Source organism: Pteropus medius, unplaced genomic scaffold (genome assembly GCF_902729225.1).
Source record: "Pteropus medius unplaced genomic scaffold, Ma_sr-lr_union100, whole genome shotgun sequence".
In the NCBI taxonomy this organism is placed as follows: Eukaryota; Metazoa; Chordata; class Mammalia; order Chiroptera; family Pteropodidae; genus Pteropus; species Pteropus medius.
In genome coordinates, this window is record NW_024350398.1 from 522124 (window position 1) to 528455 (window position 6332).

General features: G+C 51.9%; 1 protein-coding gene across 4 annotated transcripts in view; it reads right to left on the minus strand.

Moving 5' to 3' along the window:
* LOC120584192 (low affinity immunoglobulin gamma Fc region receptor II-like) overlaps positions 1 to 6332 on the minus strand; it is a 57831-nt gene that overhangs the window by 19643 nt on the left and 31856 nt on the right. The window lies entirely within an intron of this gene.

The following is a 6332-nucleotide window of genomic DNA, read 5'->3' on the forward strand; positions in this document are numbered from 1 at the left end:
GCCGCTGCTTTCTGGGGAGGCGGACTTTCGGAGAGTTACGAATGCGCTTCTAAGGGATTCCAAATGGCGTTCCTGACCCTGGCAGTAGTGCCGGCCGAAGGCCTCAGCAAACGGGCCTCACGGCTGGGGCTGCCCGGTGGTTTTCTGAAGCACAAGTCAGCTGCGGGCGGCGTCTCCAGTTCTAGCCCAGACCGCTCTCTCCAGAGGTCCCGCTGGCCCTGATCACTGCACTGGCCGGTCCCATGGGCCGCTCACACTCAGAACGGCCGGACCTGAGCTTGTCGTGTCTCCCAGCTAACTTCACACTGGCAGCCTCGGGTTCCTGAGCCAGAGGGCTGGGCGTCCCCACGGCTGCCTCCCTCCCTGTCATACCCCGCATCCGACCTGGCCGGTTTCCCTTGCTAAATATTTCGACCCCACCACTGTCGCCTTAGCAAAAGAATTCAGTGCAGAATTTCAAAGAGACAGCTAAACTCACGCCATGCAGCAGCATCACAGCAGCCAAGATGTGGAAACGCCCCACACGTCCACCAACAGACGAATGAAGAAAATGTGACTTATGCCTGCACTGCAATACCATGCGGCGTTAAAAAAGAGGGCCATCCTCCCACACGCTACACATGGACGCACCTCGAGGACTTATCCTAAGCAGAATAAGCCTGTCACAGAGGACGAATACTGTGATTCCACTCACAGGAAGTATCCAAAGTAGTCGAAGCCATAGAGACAGAACCTACAAAGGTGGCTGCCAGACGGGAGAAGGGGACTTTGTGTTTAGGGGCACAGTTTCGGTTTTGCAACGTAAAAAGCTTCTCGGGGTCTGCCGCACGGCAATGTGACTAGGCAGCGCCACGAACTGTACACTTATAAATGGTCAAGATGATAAATTACATGCCATGTGGTTTTACCACAGTTTTTTGTTTGTTTGTTTGTTTGTTTGTTTGTTTGTTTTTTAAAGTAGGGAGCCAAGAGGCAGGGACTTGGAGGTGTTGATAAGCTCCTCTTATAAGGCAAGCTGTTAGGCAGCCCACCCCTCCCAGGGCGTGCAAACACACTTCGGGAGAACCACAGAGCGGGCCGCCAGAATCCGGCTGTAGAAACCCTGGAACGTAACGGAACTCAGTATTCGTTAAGTCCTCTGAAGGAAGAAAGATTTCTAAGGTTAGGGGGGAAAAAATCCTCATAAAACTTTTAAATTTCTGAATAATACAAAACAAAATTCAGAGCAAAATAAACTACCAACTGCAAACTAGAAAAAAAAAGCTTTAAAAAAATTACACCCTCCCCCAAAAGACATATTTTCATTATACAAGGAATTAATGAGGAAAGCATAGAGTCCTGATAGTAGGCAAGAGCCAGGAAATCCACAAAGACATGCAAAAACATTTGTTTAAACAAACATTAACCGTCTAAGTGTGCAGACACTATGCTTTTCACCTAACAGAAATAGGAAAGAGGAAACGCAACTAGTAAATAAATACCTGAGAAATGACCTGACACACTAATAATCAAAGAAATGCAAATAAAATGGGAGACCCCATTTCTCAGCTACTGCGTTCTACCTAAGATTAACAAAGAAAATGCCATTAAATGGATTCTCATAAACGTCTGAATGGAGTGTAAAGCCAAACAATTCTTTTGGAAAGAAATGTGAAAATACTAGCAAAAGCTTAGAAATGTACATACCTATGACATTGTAATTTCACTTCTGGGAAAATGGCCTTTGGAAATATGCCAAAATACATTTTTAAGAAAATACTGTTTCCCTTTGCAGTGCTATTGAAAATAATGGAAATGAAAATGAACCTGAAAACACCCAACATCTGGCTTTAGGTAAATCGTTCCGCAGCCACGGCAGCTGGAGTCCCCCCGGGCTGTGAGAGAGGGGTGCGTATCAGTTAGGTGCCTTTCTGCAGCAAGTGCCAGAAAATTCCACTCTTCTTGGCTTAAACAAGAAGAAATAGTTTATCGATCTCACATGTCAAGCTGTCTGAAGATAGGGCAGTCCTGGGGTTGGTTAATCAATAGCTCCATAATGCCACTGGGAGCCCAGGCCTTCCCTCTCTTTGCTTTGCCATCGTCGGTATGTCAGCCGCTTCCCTCATAGAAGCAAGATGCGGCCGCTCCCAGCATCACAGCCGTACCCATCACCGTGCCCCCAGACTGGCAGAGAACTCATTACTTCATGTGCCCCTGAAGATTCATCGGCCAAAACTGTGTCACGTGTTCTGTCCTAAGTCGATCACGCAAGAGAACTGGCTCTCAGGTGTGGTCCTAGACCAGCAGCACCAGCATCACCTGGACATTTGCAGACTCTCCAGCCCCACCGGAATCAGAAACTGTGAGGCCCACCCACCAGGTGCATTCAACAAGCCTTCTGGTTGATTCTGGCACAGCTCAAATTTGAAAACGGCTGACTTTGACCGAAATTTACCTCCTGGGCTGGGAAATGCCCAGCCCTCTCTAAAGCTCACGGCCACCGTAAGGGAGCAGGGTGGCGTTCCGTTAGCAATGAAGGGGGAGCAGTGTCTGTGGCCGGGCGCCCTCTGCACGGGAGAAGGCCCCTCTTCGGTGCGGACAGTGACCTGAGTCTTCTGGGGGTTCGAGGAAGTCAAAAAAGTTACACTGGCTCTTCCTTTCCACATAGTCCTCAAAAATATTTTTAGCAGTTAAGTATTTTCTCCAATTAAAATAAAAACTGAAAAACGTTGAGCGGTCTGTGTGTTTGTGTGCCTCTGTGTATGTGGAGTGATTTTTAAGAAATCAAGTTGCAGAAAAATCATGTAATATGGAAACAATAACAACAAAAAAGAACAAAATACACATATGTATAGGTAGGTATGTGTTTACGTGAATGTGGGCGTGTGGGGAAGGTTCTAGAAGGACACGACACACTTCTCGGTGGCTATCCCTGAGGAGGGGTGTGAAGATGGGGGTGGGGGGAGAAGTCATGCAATGTCACGCTCGCCTTTACTGCCAAATGCTTCACTTTCTTAACAGCAGGGATGTATTATAGATGGCGTCTGTATTTGCAAACAAAAATTGTTTAAGCGACAACAACACTGACAACAAAAGTTGGTGAGGGGGACGAGGACCGAGCCTCCAGTTGCAGTTCTGGACTCTGCGCAGACCTTGGCGGTGTCTCCCCACCGCCCCTGTCTCCAAAGGGACGGCGCGGACGGAAACCCAGTCCCGAACGGCCCCTTCCCTTCTCAGGACTCGTGCGTCTCTTTGGGGCCACCCTCGATCTTCCCGGTAGGTTCTGACCAGCTTGCACGTGAGTGAAAGCGCCAGTTCGGTTTTTATAATTAACTTCGAATCTCAGAGCCACTCATTTGCTAGCTCTGCTAGAAAATTCCCTGGGCTCTGGAAGTTTGCAGTGGCCGACAGCCACTGCATCATGCAACGTCTAGAAGTTTCCACCAGAGGTCAGCACTCGGAGCTACAGAACACTAGAGATGGAAAGAGTCGGCGCCACGTGGCCCGTCACCCCCCTTACAGATGAGGAAACAGCTTGGGGGATGAGCAGCGGCTGACGGCCAGCACCCGTCGGGGGGAAACCGAACCCTGAGCCTCCTTCCTCCCCGGCCAACAATTTTCTCATGACACAGCACCGACACTCTTCTTCTGAAACTTTAAGTGTTTACAAGTTCGGAGGTGTCTACATGCTTCCTGGCGTGAGATAACAAGGTGGGGCGTTCGCAAGTCACACCAGCAGATAGAATCAAATTTCCAGGAAGCTCTTGTATGTCGACGGGCTACGTAACCCTAATGACCACAGCCAGAGGCTGTGGCTTAAGGCCACACACAAAATCGATTCTGAGTCCCTGTGGTTTTCTTGACCATGTGGTAAACTGCCCCTCTTCCTGTTTGGGGAGTGGCTCTCTCGTCTTTCCCATGACCACTTTGCATGTGTCTCTGGTGTGTCTGTCCCTGGGCCTCTGGGTGTGCACTGTACGCCGCGCACTTCCGTCTGCACGTGAGACCCGGCCCCGTCAGTCTGGGCACCTTCCTTGCTCTTTTTTACTTTCCCAGCATCTTCGTCTTTCTCGGTTCCCCCCATGTGGTTCTTCTCCACCTCCGGCCCCCGTTCAATGTCCCGATGTGCCACTCTCAGCCTTTCTCTCCCTTTTCTTTTTTTCTGGCAGTTTCCATTTCTAGTTCTTTTCCTCACTTGACTAGACATGTAATGGTGAATGTTTCTATTAAATGATTTTGATGTGTGCTGCGTTTACAGTTTAGAGGTTATCATATTTTATTATTAAAATTAACAAGTAGACTATTTCCTTAGAAGGCGATTAAATTTCTTTGTGCCTCTCCATGGGCCTTAGCTGATCATTGCTTTGTGCACCAGTGATGGTTCTCGAAAAAAGAAGCGAGGGAGGGTTTCTCCTCCAGCTGACATTCATCAAGACAGATCGTTCAGCCAGAGGGGTCTGAGCAAACATGCCGTCTCAGGGTACAAGAAAGTCAAAGGAGTAACATTGGCTCTTCCTTTCCACACGTTTCTCAAAAATATTGGGATTGGCTTCCGGTCAAGATGTCGGAGTAGGTAAACGCTGTGCTCACCCCCTCTCACGGCGTCGAAATTACAACCAAACTAGAGAACAGCCATCGTTGAGAACCACCTTAAGTCTAGCTGAACAGAGTCCTACAACTACGGACACACAGAAGAAGCCATGTAAAGACTGGAAGGAAGGCGGAGACACAGGACAGGCTAGTCCCCTACGTGCGGCCATTAAAAATCAGGAGGGATGTCTTGGCAGCAGAAGTACCCCCGGAGGAGTGAGAGGTCCTGTCTCCACACCGGGCTCCCCGGCCCAGGGCCCCAGTGCAGGGATGGGAAGTCCCCACCACCTCTAGCTGTGAAAACCAGCACGGATGGTGGCTGAGTGACACGGAGGACAGCGCGAGTCACAGACTTTCCTCTTGAAAGGCCTGTGCGCCGACCTACCACTGACAGGCTCGCTCGCTCTGAGCTCCTGCGCTGCGGCTTCAGCTGGAAAGGCACCAGGGACACACAGAGGGGGACTGAGTTGTCTGGCTTCAGGGCGAGGGATGGAGGGGCAGCTTTCTCCTGAGCAGAAGTGCTGGCAGAAGCCACTGTCCCTTTGTTGGGCACTCACCACGCCCAGAATGCGTGCACAGGCAGTGCCACATTGAGTATCCACAAACCTGCCTGACGCCGTTGGCCCCTCCCAGGTGATTCCCTGAGATCCTACCCCTCCCGACATGCGGCCGCCCAAGCCACTTCCATGGCTTCCCCACGCAAACGACCCGTCCTGGCTCATGACGCAGGCCTTCCGAAAATCTCTCAGAGGTCCACAAACCCCACACAAGAAGTATCTGGCCTCAGGGTGCTCCATACCCCTTGCTGAGCAGCCGCGAGCCCGGCACTAGCGGCAGCCGGTGTCGGTTCGTGGCTTGGCCTCTCCCAGGTGCCTCCAAACCCAGCACAAGTGGCAACCCTCTGCAGATCACTCTGTAGCTTATACCAAGTGGCCCCAGGCAGGGCACAGGCAGCAGCTGGCCTTGACCTAAAACAGTTCATCCCAAGAGGCCCCAGGATGCGCACACCTGGTAGCCAGCTTCTGACCACACCAGAGCACCACCTAACCACCTCCACAAACTACACAGCCACAGGGCAGACTGGACAGTCACCAGAGGCTCCCTAAAGTGAATCCTGCTCTGTAGGGTCAGCCCCTGCACAACTGCTCCTGCGCTGTGGTCACGCCGGTCCTCACCACCAGTCCACCTGAGGGTCGACATCTCCCATCGATGTGCAAACAGCAGCCAAGACTCAGCGACAACAGGAGCACACACGACCCACACAGGGCCACACCCGAAGCACCTGGCTCATGTGCCCAGGGAGTCTGTGCCACCGAGCCCCACAGGACACCTACTACATAGAGCCGCTCTATTGAGACCAGGAGACGTGGCAGCTCTGCTTCACACACAGGGACGAAAACAGGGAGGCAGCCAAAATGGGGGGGTAAAGAAACATGTCCCAAACGGAGGAACGGAGCAAAGCTTCCGGCGGGGGAAGGAGGTTCCGGGCGGCCAGGGCGAAGGCTCGCCGTGCCTCCGAACACATTTTAATACAATGCGTTAAAATGCTGTTGTATTTCTGTGTGGCCTTCAACCAAAAGTCGTCAAGCTCCTGTCCCCAACCCCGGCCGCGAAAGTGCTCTGGCAAAGATGGCTGGTGCCTGGACCACCTCACCGAGCTTTCCCACAGCGCGGGGCAGGGTGACTTCTCCCTGGGCGCAGGGCCCCTGGGCTTCCCTGTTCCCTCCGCTGCTGCCCCACCCCCCCCACCCCCCACCCCCCGG